The 12,112-nt window shown below is 38.8% G+C and overlaps 1 long non-coding RNA gene across 1 annotated transcript; it reads left to right on the top strand.

The window, feature by feature from the left end:
* Nucleotides 1-6,729: 6,729 nt before the first annotated feature.
* LOC121984089 lies at nt 6,730-10,045 on the top strand. Its single transcript, XR_006112784.1, has 3 exons — nt 6,730-6,985; nt 9,133-9,186; nt 9,834-10,045. It is a non-coding gene; the product is annotated as an uncharacterized LOC121984089 (long non-coding RNA).
* Nucleotides 10,046-12,112: the final 2,067 nt, after the last annotated feature.

Below are 12,112 nucleotides of genomic sequence, written 5' to 3'. Positions count from 1 at the left end.
GGGGAAGAGCGAGTACCTATTGTTACCCAGTTTAGATCAGTCGCCCTTAGAGTTCAAGACTATATTCTCTATAGGGTCTTGGTCTCTTGCATTTTGCCACTGACCACTCGCAACGTCGCGATGATGCATCCTTTTCACTTGTTTTTACTTTATCCATTATGCCATAGATTAGACATAGACATTAGCCTGCATGTTTTTCATGTCATTATTTATTCATCTGGACTCATCACGAGCAGATGGGTTCATATGCCCTACTACCATATTTTGACCGCATTCCTTGCATCCTTAGAGATTGATGTCACTAGAGGTGATGTCAGAGTCTTGACCGAGTTTGACATGGTAGGGTCTAGGAACTTTTCCTTAGGAGGTATTCATATAAATGATGAGGGTATCCTATCTTGGCGGAGGGGGGGCTTAGCACCAGCCTGACTTGGACGACGAGCCAGATGCTTATGGGGAGGTGGCCGAGGTGGATGAGTTCATGGATGCACTTTTCGGTGGCGATCACCCTGCTCCAGCACCACCTCCAGTTCGAGCACCACATCCTGCCCCTCGCACCCTAGCCGACCAGGCTGACCTTGAGACAGCTATGACTGGTCTTCGACAGGAGGTCTCTGACATACGACGGGAGATTTTCGATCTAGGATGAGATGTACGGCAGGACGTCTCCGATCTTCGATGGGACATATCCAGCTCTCGAGAGGATGATTGGACCCGATACGCTGAGCTGATAGAGATGTTTCGCTCTTTGGGTTTCGGACCACCCTCCTCCTCATCCTAATAGATTAGATTGTTACTATCTACATGTATTTTACCGTGACTTTTGTACTTATATACTAACTTAGTTATATTTCCATCTCAGATATTGACGTTATTTTGTTCAATAGATTAGGATTCTTAAATTGTAAAATTATTTTCAAAAAATGTCCTTTTAAGTTTTAGGATAAAACCTTTTATGTTTTTCAAAATTCCCTATTTTTAGAATTTTAAAAATCAGTTTTAGCCTTAGCTTAGATCAGTCCCTTAGAAAGCATGCTCCCATAGGACTAGAACTTGAGCATCTCACCAACACACTAGGACTACCTTGCCTGTGATTGTTGAACATAGAAAGGGGTGAGATGTATAGGCAGATTGTCTGGACTTAAGATACTTATTTCAGTGCATTGACATAAGTCTGAGCATCAGATAGAGATTTCCTGATTTAGATTTCTTTGTTATGCTGCCATGAGCCTCAATTTTAGTTTTCTGTTAAGCATTAAGTGCAGATTTTTATAAGTATAGCATGCAGATTTTTATAAGTATAGTATGCAGATTTTTAATAAGCAGATTTTCATAAGTACTGCTTGCAGATTTTGATAAGTATTGCATGCAGAACCCCAATCTTAGAACAGATTTTTATTAAGCTTAATATGCAGAATTTTATTAAGCATTAGTGTGCAGATTTTATTAATCATTAGTGTGCAGATTTTTATTAAGTATTAGTGCAGATTTCTGTTGAACATTAATATTGCAGAATTTTATTAGCATAGTATGCAGATTTTTGGTTTAAGCATTTCAAAGTTAGAATTTGCTTAAACATTTCAGTTTCTTTTAAAAGAAGTATTCTTTTAGAAGTATTAACAAGTATAAGAAAGCTAAAGAAAAGAAAGAAAAGGTCAAAGCCTTAAGTAGATCCTAAAGTCGAGACTTTAGGGATTTTGGCACACAAGGTGCTTAAATAAATGCCAAGGCATTTTATTATAAGAAGTATTTAAAGATAAAAAGTATTTTACTTTTAAAGGGCATGTACCGGACACAAGGTCCAAGGGATGGGCTCCAAGTTGCCCCTAGGCACAAGGCCTAGAAGTATCTTAGTAGTTTCGGGATTAGCTACCTCGATTCTTATTAAGAATGCGCGCAAAGTGGTACAATGCCGGGCCCAAGAGAAGTTGATTATTATTTTAAAGTATTAAAGTATAAGTTTTGAAACAAATGAAACAAGCTTCAAATATGTTTAGAATTAGAAAGTTTAGTTTCTTGTTATTTGAAGCATGCAGTAGTAGTTTTATTTGTTTCTTGCTATTAGCTTATTCAGCATGTTTAGCTTTACATGTTTAGTAGTTTTACATGTTTAGTATGCTTCTTTTATAGTTTTATTCTTATGAGCATGATTAGCTATACATGTTAGTATTTCAGTTAGTATGATTCCTTTATTGGATTATGAGCATGATAGCTATACATGTTTAGTATTTCGGTTGAGCATGATTAGCTATACATGTTTAGTATTTCAGATAGTATGATTCCTTTGCTATTTATGAGCATGAGTAGCGTTACATGTTAGCATTCAGTTTTAGCATGTTTTTATTTATATACATGCATATCGAGTTTTTTTTGTGAGTAGATAGCGCTCACTAAGCTTTATGCTTATAGACTGCACTTCCTCCTACTGCAGATAAAGGAAAGGAAAAGATTTAGCAAGGAAGGCGACAAGGTGGTGGTGATGAAGGTGTGTGATGGCTGGACTATGGAGAGATCCAGAATTAGCTGACAAAATTTGTCAAGACTTATCTTTTAGTTCTCTTTTAATGTTATATTGAAATTGGGATTGTAGTTGAGTTTATTTCCGCATTTGTAGTTTGATACCTCCTATTGTTGGAGTGATATGGTTGTTTGCCATTGCTAGAGTAGTTTCAGATTTTTATTTGTGATATTATATTGCGTGGTTGTGAAGATATATGTTCCAGCCGCCTGTGGCTGAGTATAGTTTGTTTGTATTATTGATTTGGTCACCGGTATAGGGGAGACTCTGCCGAAATTTTTCGGTAGAGATTTCTCGTAGTTAAGTAACGTACCGGTTAAGTAGAGTTAGTAGTCAAGTAACGGTCACCTTTAGAGAGTAGTAGTAGTGTAGAAAGGTGGGTCGTTACAGTTGGTATCAGAGCAGTTCCCATTCTCCAGCATCACACACACATCAGCATCATCCTTGCCGTCTCCAAGTAAGAAAGTATTTAAGTTCTTTCTTTATTGCTTTCCTTTATTATTATTTGCAGTATAGAGTGATTGCTTATAAGTGCTTAAGTAGATAAGAGTTTTTTCTATTTTTCCTTCTTCATATACAAATATGTATGTTTAGAAAGGATAGAGAAATGTTTAGAAGTACCTACTCATAGGTGTTGAAAGTCAAGAATCATGTATAAGTAAGATATATCTAGAAAGTATAGTGATAATTTTAAGTTTTCTTTTCCTCTGCCTGACTTGATGGCAAGAAGAGGACGTCCCCGTACCGTTCGTACTGAGGACCGAGTTCAGGAGAACGAAGAGCCCAGAACCCCTGGGCCTATTCTCTCTGCAGTTGTTGCTCAACCTCAGAGACAAGTAGCGAGCAGCAGCAAGTGATTGTCAATCTAATGGCCAATCAGAAGTCAGCTCCTCCCACTCCCCCCAAACATTTCTGTGGAGACCCTAGTGGTGACTGAAGTCACATCAGTTGCCTTGGAAGTCGCCACAACACCTAGAAGACAAGAAGCATACCTCATCCAGTGGCTGAAACTGAAACCAGAAAGCTGAGCCCTGGGATGCCAGGCTTGGTTCAAGACACTGGAGAGCACCATGAAGCTTCTTGACTGGCCAGAAGTCGAGAAGGTCAAGTGTGCCTCTTTCTGCCTATCTGGAGATGCTCGTATGTGGTGGGAGCGAGTTAAGAGTAAGAGAGCAGTCAACCAGATGAGCTGGGTTGATTTCGAGACAGAGTTTTACGAAGAAGTCTTCCGTCAACGGATCACCAATAAACAGTATTAGGAGCTTATGGAATTCAGACAAGGTGACCTGCCAGTAGAAGAAGCGGTTAAAAGATTAAACAAGCTAGCTCACCTTTGCCTAGAGTTAGTAAGTACAGTGAAAGAACGAGTCAGACTGATGCTCCTAATGCTGAGACCAGAAATAACACCTAATGTGAGTAGTGAAACTCACCGACCATAGATTGGTGAAGAGCTGGTCAGCAGGGCATTAGTGAGCACTATCTGAACAGCAACAAGGCTCAACAAACGCAACACAAGCCAGTCAAGATAGAAGACAAGACAGTGGGGAAACAGACACCCCAGTCAAGTAATCAGAACTAGAAGGACAAAGATAACAAGAAAGACCCAAGCAGAAAGATGTTTGGGTACTCTGTGAGTATCCAAAAGTATTTCCAGAAGAGCTACTTGGACTACCTCCCAACAGAGAAGTGGAGCCAATTTCAAAAGCTCCATACCGCATGTCTCTAGCAGAGCTAAAAGAGTTATAAGAACAATTTCAGGAGTTACTTGACAAGGGTTTCATCCGCCCTAGTCATTCACCTCGTGAAACTCCAGAGTTGTTCGTTAAGAAGAAAGACGGATCCATGCCAATGTGCATAGATTTAGAGCGCTGAGCAAAGTAGCAGTTAGGGACAAGTACTCTCATTCCAAAATAGATGATCTATATGATCAGCTAAAAAGGGTAATAGTGTTCTCTAAAATAGACCTGGGTATCATCAGTTGGAAGTGAAAGAAAGTGATACACCCAGGTAAAGCTAACAAAGTGGCAGATGCATTAAGCAGAAAATCCAGTGCATCCCTGATGTCTTTGTCATCATTAGCCCTGCCACTACAGAAGGAGTTGTCAGATTTCGGACTTGAAATTATTTATAGGCAACTCTCTGCATTGACTCTAAAGTCAACCCTGCTTGTGGATATACAGAAGAAGCAAAGTGAAGATCCAGATATCCAAAAGATCAAGCAAGGGATACGAGAAGAAGAAAATTCCGAATTTCGAGTATCAGACAGTGGAATTCTTTATCAGGGGAGTCACCTTTGTGTTCCCAATGATGAAGAGCTGAGAAAGAAAATTTTAGAAGAAGCTCACAGTACATCGTATTCTATGCATCCTGGTTCCACCAAGATGTATCAAGATCTGAAACAGAGGTTCTGGTGGTCTGGACTCAAAAGAGATGTAGCTAAATATGTCAGTACCTGCCTGACATGCTAGAGAGTCAAAGCAGAGCACCAGAGATCAGGAGGAATGTTACAACCTCTTCCAATACCAGAGTGGAAGTGGGAAGACATATCCATGGATTTCATAAAAGGTCTTCCAAGAACTACGAATGGAGATGACGCAATATGGGTAGTAGTGGACAGATCGACTAAGTCTGCCCATTTTCTAGCCATCAGGGTGTCCCACTCTATAGAGCAGTTGACACAAATATACGTTAAGGAAGTGATCAGACTTCATGGAGTTCCGAAATCTATTGTTTCTGATAGAGATGGACGTTTCACCTCTCACCTTTGGGAGTGTATTCATAAGACACTAGGCACCAAACTCAAGTTCAGCACATCCTTCCATCCTCAGACTGATGGACAGATAGAGCGAGTAAATCAGATCTTAGAAGATATGCTCAGGGCTTGTGTACTAGATTTCAAGGGAAGTTGGTGCAAGTATCTGTGCTTAGCTGAATTTGCCTATAACAATAGTTATCAGGCCACTATCAAGATGGCACCTTACGAGTCACCGTATGACAGGAAGTGCATATCACATATTTATTGGCAAGAAGCGAGTGAAAGAAAAGAAATGGAAGTAGAGCTGGGCATTTAGACTGAGATGATAGATGAGACCACTCAGGCTATCCAGAAGATCAGACAGAAGATTGAGACTGCTCAGAGTAGGCAGAAAAAAATTATGCTGACACACGCCGTAGGCCACTGGAAGAGTGATGAGATTTGGCAAGAAGGGCAAATTAAGTCCTCGCTATGTAGGACCTTACCTGATTACAGACAGGATTGGGAAGGTAGCTTACAAGCTGGAATTACCACAAGACATGTCAGCAATACACAATGTATTTCATGTCTCTATGCTAAAGAAGCGTATTCACGACTCTAGCCAAGTGATTCAGCCTCAGACAGTGCAGATCCAAGAGGATCTTAGTTATGAGAGTAGACCTACACAGATAGTGGACAGAGCAGTCAAGAGACTAAGAAACAAAGAAGTACCACTAGTGAGGGTTATCTGGCAGAACCAGAAACACGAGAAAGTCACTCGGGAGCGAGAGGACAGTATGAGACAGAAGTATCCAGAGCTATTCTAAGTTCGAGGACGAACTTTTTATAAGGTATGGGGAATTGTAACGACCCAATTTTCCCTATTTCAAGTTTTAAAAGTCCATAAAAACATTTGGAAATACTTTTAAAATATTCTAGAGATTCTTAGAAATTTTTAGAGTATTTTTATGCGATTTTTGGAGGTCGTTTGGTATTTTTATGAAGCGAAAGAAGTTTAGGTAAAAAATTATCCAAGCCAAGGTTCGAACCCATGACCTCGATCCGAGCCAAGCCTTAACTAAACCCAGCCAACCAACTGGTCTGCGGTTGTTTTGTGATTAAGAAGGGGAGCGAATTTATTTAAGCTATAGTTGGAACCTTTAAAACAAATAGAAATAAAAGGTGTGCGGCTGAGGATTCGAAGCCCAGACCTCGGGTTAAGCAAAGATTTGCTTAACCAACTGATCCAGCAAGTGCTTGTTATTAAAGAAAGAGAAATATTCTATTTAAGCAGTAGTTAATAAATAGGAGGGAAAAAAAATGGTTGCAGCCGAGTTTCGAACTCGCGAGCCACGCCTCAAGCCGAACGCAGCCAACCAGCTGAGCTACGCGGGTTTCGTTAACCAAATAAGTAGAGATAGATATTTAAGGTATAGTTAGTAATAGGAAAACCCTAGTTTTAAAAAGACCAAAAATTTTTCCCGAACCCGAAAGTTTCTTTCTCCCCTTTCCTCGCGACGCCGCTGTTCTTCGAGCGATTCTTCTCGGGCGGAACGAGGCGACGGTGTTAGGTCTTTTCTCCTGCGCCGACGAAGGCTTCTTACGACCGACCTTCACCCTTGTGTGGTCACCGCGACGAAGGGAGCTCGGGAACTCATGAAGAAGAGTCGAGATCCCAAGCTTCTCCCGAAGCCCTAGCTGCCCTCTTCGGTTGTAAGTCCAAGAACAGCGAAGTGAGTTGCTTCTCACCTGCAGTAGGAGTAGTTCCGATTCGTTTGGTGTTTTCTTGTTTGTTCGAGTTTTAATGGGAAGCATGATCAGGGATTTTGCTTTCTGCCGAGAGGGTTAAGGAAGATGAAGAGGTTTTTGTTTGGATTAGATTTTTGGATTTAGCTTATTCCTGATTTCGAGTTAACCTGTGAAGTTTGATGGTTAACGTTTGCTGCCGTGTACCTTAAAAAGCTTGACAAAATCCTTCTGTGAACCTTAATCTGTGAAGAGTCCTTCTGTTAGACTTAACAAAAGCTTAATACAAAATTAATGATCTCTAATCTATAAAGAACCATCTGTACTTGCCATGTGGTGTAGTTTTCTGTGGTTTCGGGTTGCTTGTAGTAGTTGCTGCTATGATCATTAAATCCGAATTTGCTAGGTTGATTATGGGATCATTTTATTGTTGAGTAAATCAGATTTGGGTTTGTGTCATGCAATGAGTGTAGATCACTCTTATTTGGGAGTGCTGTTGGTTTTCTTTTAATGGCTTGGTTTCCTTGCTTAAGTTTTGAACCACATTAGGATAGTTTGGAATTAAAAGAGTAGTTTAAGGAATTATTTTGCATTGAATTATGTTTTGGTTCCTTATATGTTCTAATGTACATGCATCAATTTTTGATAGCAGCAACATTCTTTTTAGTAGATAACAATATTAAAGCCTTAATCAGAGTTTAAAGAGGTTGATGAGACGGTGATACTGTGCTCAGAATGCTTATGTTTCCTTTACAAGTTTTATCAGTTTTGGGTTGGTTTTAATAAGCAATGAACATAAGATAGCTTGATTAAATTTTGAGCATGTAGTTAGTTTTCTTTTTTGATGTTAGATTTAAGTTTGAACAACCCTTATAGTTAGCATTTCAGATAGAGATTTCCTGATTTAGATTTCTTTGTTATGCTGCCATGAGCCTCAATTTTAGTTTTCTGTTAAGCATTAAGTGCAGATTTTTATAAGTATAGCATGCAGATTTTTATAAGTATAGTATGCAGATTTTTAATAAGCAGATTTTCATAAGTACTGCTTGCAGATTTTGATAAGTATTGCATGCAGAACCCCAATCTTAGAAAAGATTTTTATTAAGCTTAATATGCAGAATTTTATTAAGCATTAGTGTGCAGATTTTATTAATCATTAGTGTGCAGATTTTTATTAAGTATTAGTGCAGATTTCTGTTGAACATTAATATTGCAGAATTTTATTAGCATAGTATGCAGATTTTTGGTTTAAGCATTTCAAAGTTAGAATTTGCTTAAACATTTCAGTTTCTTTTAAAAGAAGTATTCTTTTAGAAGTATTAACAAGTATAAGAAAGCTAAAGAAAAGAAAGAAAAGGCCAAAGCCTTAAGTAGATCCTAAAGTCGAGACTTTAGGGATTTTGGCACACAAGGTGCTTAAATAAATGCCAAGGCATTTTATTATAAGAAGTATTTAAAGATAAAAAGTATTTTACTTTTAAAGGGCATGTACCGGACACAAGGTCCAAGGGATGGACTCCAAGTTACCCCTAGGCACAAGGCCTAGAAGTATCTTAGTAGTTTCGGGATTAGCTACCTCGATTCTTATTAAGAATGCGCGCAAAGTGGTACAATGCCGGGCCCAAGAGAAGTTGATTATTATTTTAAAGTATTAAAGTATAAGTTTTGAAACAAATGAAACAAGCTTCAAATATGTTTAGAATTAGAAAGTTTAGTTTCTTGTTATTTGAAGCATGCAGTAGTAGTTTTATTTGTTTCTTGCTATTAGCTTATTCAGCATGTTTAGCTTTACATGTTTAGTAGTTTTACATGTTTAGTATGCTTCTTTTATAGTTTTATTCTTATGAGCATGATTAGCTATACATGTTAGTATTTCAGTTAGTATGATTCCTTTATTGGATTATGAGCATGATAGCTATACATGTTTAGTATTTCGGTTGAGCATGATTAGCTATACATGTTTAGTATTTCAGATAGTATGATTCCTTTGCTATTTATGAGCATGAGTAGCGTTACATGTTAGCATTCAGTTTTAGCATGTTTTTATTTATATACATGCATATCGAGTTTTTTTTGTGAGTAGATAGCGCTCACTAAGCTTTATGCTTATAGACTGCACTTCCTCCTACTGCAGATAAAGGAAAGGAAAAGATTTAGCAAGGAAGGCGACAAGGTGGTGGTGATGAAGGTGTGTGATGGCTGGACTATGGAGAGATCCAGAATTAGCTGACAAAATTTGTCAAGACTTATCTTTTAGTTCTCTTTTAATGTTATATTGAAATTGGGATTGTAGTTGAGTTTATTTCCGCATTTGTAGTTTGATACCTCCTATTGTTGGAGTGATATGGTTGTTTGCCATTGCTAGAGTAGTTTCAGATTTTTATTTGTGATATTATATTGCGTGGTTGTGAAGATATATGTTCCAGCCGCCTGTGGCTGAGTATAGTTTGTTTGTATTATTGATTTGGTCACCGGTATAGGGGAGACTCTGCCGAAATTTTTCGGTAGAGATTTCTCGTAGTTAAGTAACGTACCGGTTAAGTAGAGTTAGTAGTCAAGTAACGGTCACCTTTAGAGAGTAGTAGTGTAGAAAGGTGGGTCGTTACACTACATCTTTTATGTGTGTTTGACATCTTCAAATACTAGGGCTACTGGTTGGATCTGTCTTATGCCAACAATATAAGTTATATAACATCCTCAAGCACCAAGCCTCAAACCAAGTTTGTGATGTCACACTCCCATGCAAGCAAACTAATTATGATACTGTTACATTTTAAGTAATTAATTAGCTTTCTGGTTACATATGATCTAGTTTATTTGTTTGTTTTTATGTAGGAAAAAGAAGACTTGATGGGGATGAAAGCTTTTGTGGAGTAAGAAGATAACTTGATGTATCTTAGTTTCTTTAACATCTTGGATTGATGGACTTGTATGGAAACTTGTTGGAGTGTTGAACTTGTGAAATATTTTTAAGTAGCTTAAAGAACAAATTATGATATTGTATGACTTGTTGAGTTTGAATGAATAGATGTATGTGAATTAATTAAGATGTGTTAAAGTTAATTAGGATGTGTTGAATGTGTTATTTGAATTTATTGCATATGTATGTATGGATTGAATTGTAGAAATCAGCTATATCTGTAATGTAATTTTGATATTAGGAACGAATTTGGCAACAAATAATTTTTGTTGCCAATCTATCGTCACTTCCCAACAAAAGATTTTTTGTTGCAAATTTCGTCCCAGATTCTGGGACGAATCTGTGAATTCGTCCCAGAATCCCATATATAAAAAAGCAACGGATTTGGCAACGAAAATTTAATTCGTTGCCAAATTTTGTTGCCAAATTTGAAACAAATATCTTATTCGTTGCAAAATTAGGGACTAACTTAGCAACAAAAATTAATTCGTCACTGAATTTGTCCCCAAATTCGTTGCAAAGTTTGCAACAAAAAATATTTCGTCCCAAAATTGTATGAAATATTGCAACAAGTAAGGGTTTTTGTTGTAAATTTGGCGACGACTTTGGCAACGAAAATAAAATTCGTTGCTAAATTTTGTTGTCGAATTTGTTGTCGATTTTGCAACAAAATTACTATTCGTTGGAAAATCATACGCAAAATTTGGGACAAAATTAGCAAAAAAAAAAAAATGACAAAATTTTTTGACCCCAAATTCGTTGCTAAGTTTGCAACAAAAAAATATTCGTTGCAAAATTCTATAAACTCCTGTAATGAAAGAATTTATTTGTTACAAATTTTGCGACGAATTTGGGGATGAAAATTATTTTCGTCCCTATTTTCGTCCCCAATTTCGTTGCCAATTTTGCAACAAACATAAATTTGTTCCAAAAGTTGGCATCAACCTGTTTGGGACGAAAATTTTTTCATCCCAAATTTCGTCCCCAAATCTTTTGCAATGAATTTTTTTTATAAATTCGTCCCAAAATACAGTAATTATTGTAGTGTGCATTAGCCGATCGTGTGGACGGAGGAGTGGAGCCGGTGGTTGCTCGCAAGGAGTGACGCTTCTGTCATGCATGTGGTGGAACACAGTTGTGAGCACGTGGGTGAACGAGCAATGCGGAGGGGAGAAGACACCAACGTCGGTTGGTTGCGTGGGCAGGGGAGCAACGATGGCGGTCGACGCCCAGACAACGATTTAATATATGTGAATGGAGAAAATGTGGAGAGGAAAGAGGTTTCATTGTAAATGAGACTTTAGTCCCACATTGAGAGTTTCAAGATATATTGGTTAGTTTATATTGATTCACATATATTGGTGATGTGAACAAATACATGAGGAGAGACTTCTCTCACACGTGGGTATGTAGTGGGTGCAAATCTAGGGCATAGATTGCATTGAACCAAGTTGACTCATGTGTGAGCATGACTTGCGTGTCGAATGTCAGACCGATCAGGACAAAATTTGCCTAAGTGGAACAACCAATATTTTGCCACGTAAATCTTTTGCTGCTTGTGTAACGGATGCATTTAATTAAAGATTAATGCAGAGCGACTCCTCTCTATTGTGCATTTGTTGCTCGGTGGAATACCCGTGATAGCAGTCGGGTACCTCTCAGTTCGCCGTAATCACTAATACTTGGTAGGGATCACGGTTAGACATTGTATCCTAGGAAACAAACGACCCAAGAAAGCCTTGAAGTACAGCTGGATGTGGGGCAAATCTATTTCAAGGAAACTGCGTCCATTGCAGGCCTCGACTGTTAGTTCGCTCGGTCTCCTCACTCGGCCGCTTCGCTCGGCCGGCCTCTAGCTCACTCGGCTGTTCATTAGCTCGGAAGCTAGCTTGCTCGGCTGTTTGTTTGATCGGAAGCTATCTCGCTTGCCTCTTCGCCCGGATGGCCTCTAGCTCACTCGGCTATTCGTTCACTTGGAAGCTAGCTCGCTCGGCCTCTTCGCCCGGCCGACCTCTAGCTTGCTCGACTGTTTGTTCGCTTGGAAGCTAGCTTGCTTGGTTTCTTTGTTTGGCCGACTTCTTGCTCGCTTTGCCACTCGCTTAGTGCACTCGCCCAGCTTATTTATAGGCTTTGCCCATCTAGTCACTTTGCCCAGACGCTCATTCGCCTAGCAGATCCCTCAACCCGCTCATCG

Source organism: Zingiber officinale, chromosome 5B (assembly GCF_018446385.1).
Source record: "Zingiber officinale cultivar Zhangliang chromosome 5B, Zo_v1.1, whole genome shotgun sequence".
NCBI classification, from domain to species: domain Eukaryota; kingdom Viridiplantae; phylum Streptophyta; class Magnoliopsida; order Zingiberales; family Zingiberaceae; genus Zingiber; species Zingiber officinale.
This window is presented reverse-complemented; position numbering and strand designations above follow the sequence as displayed.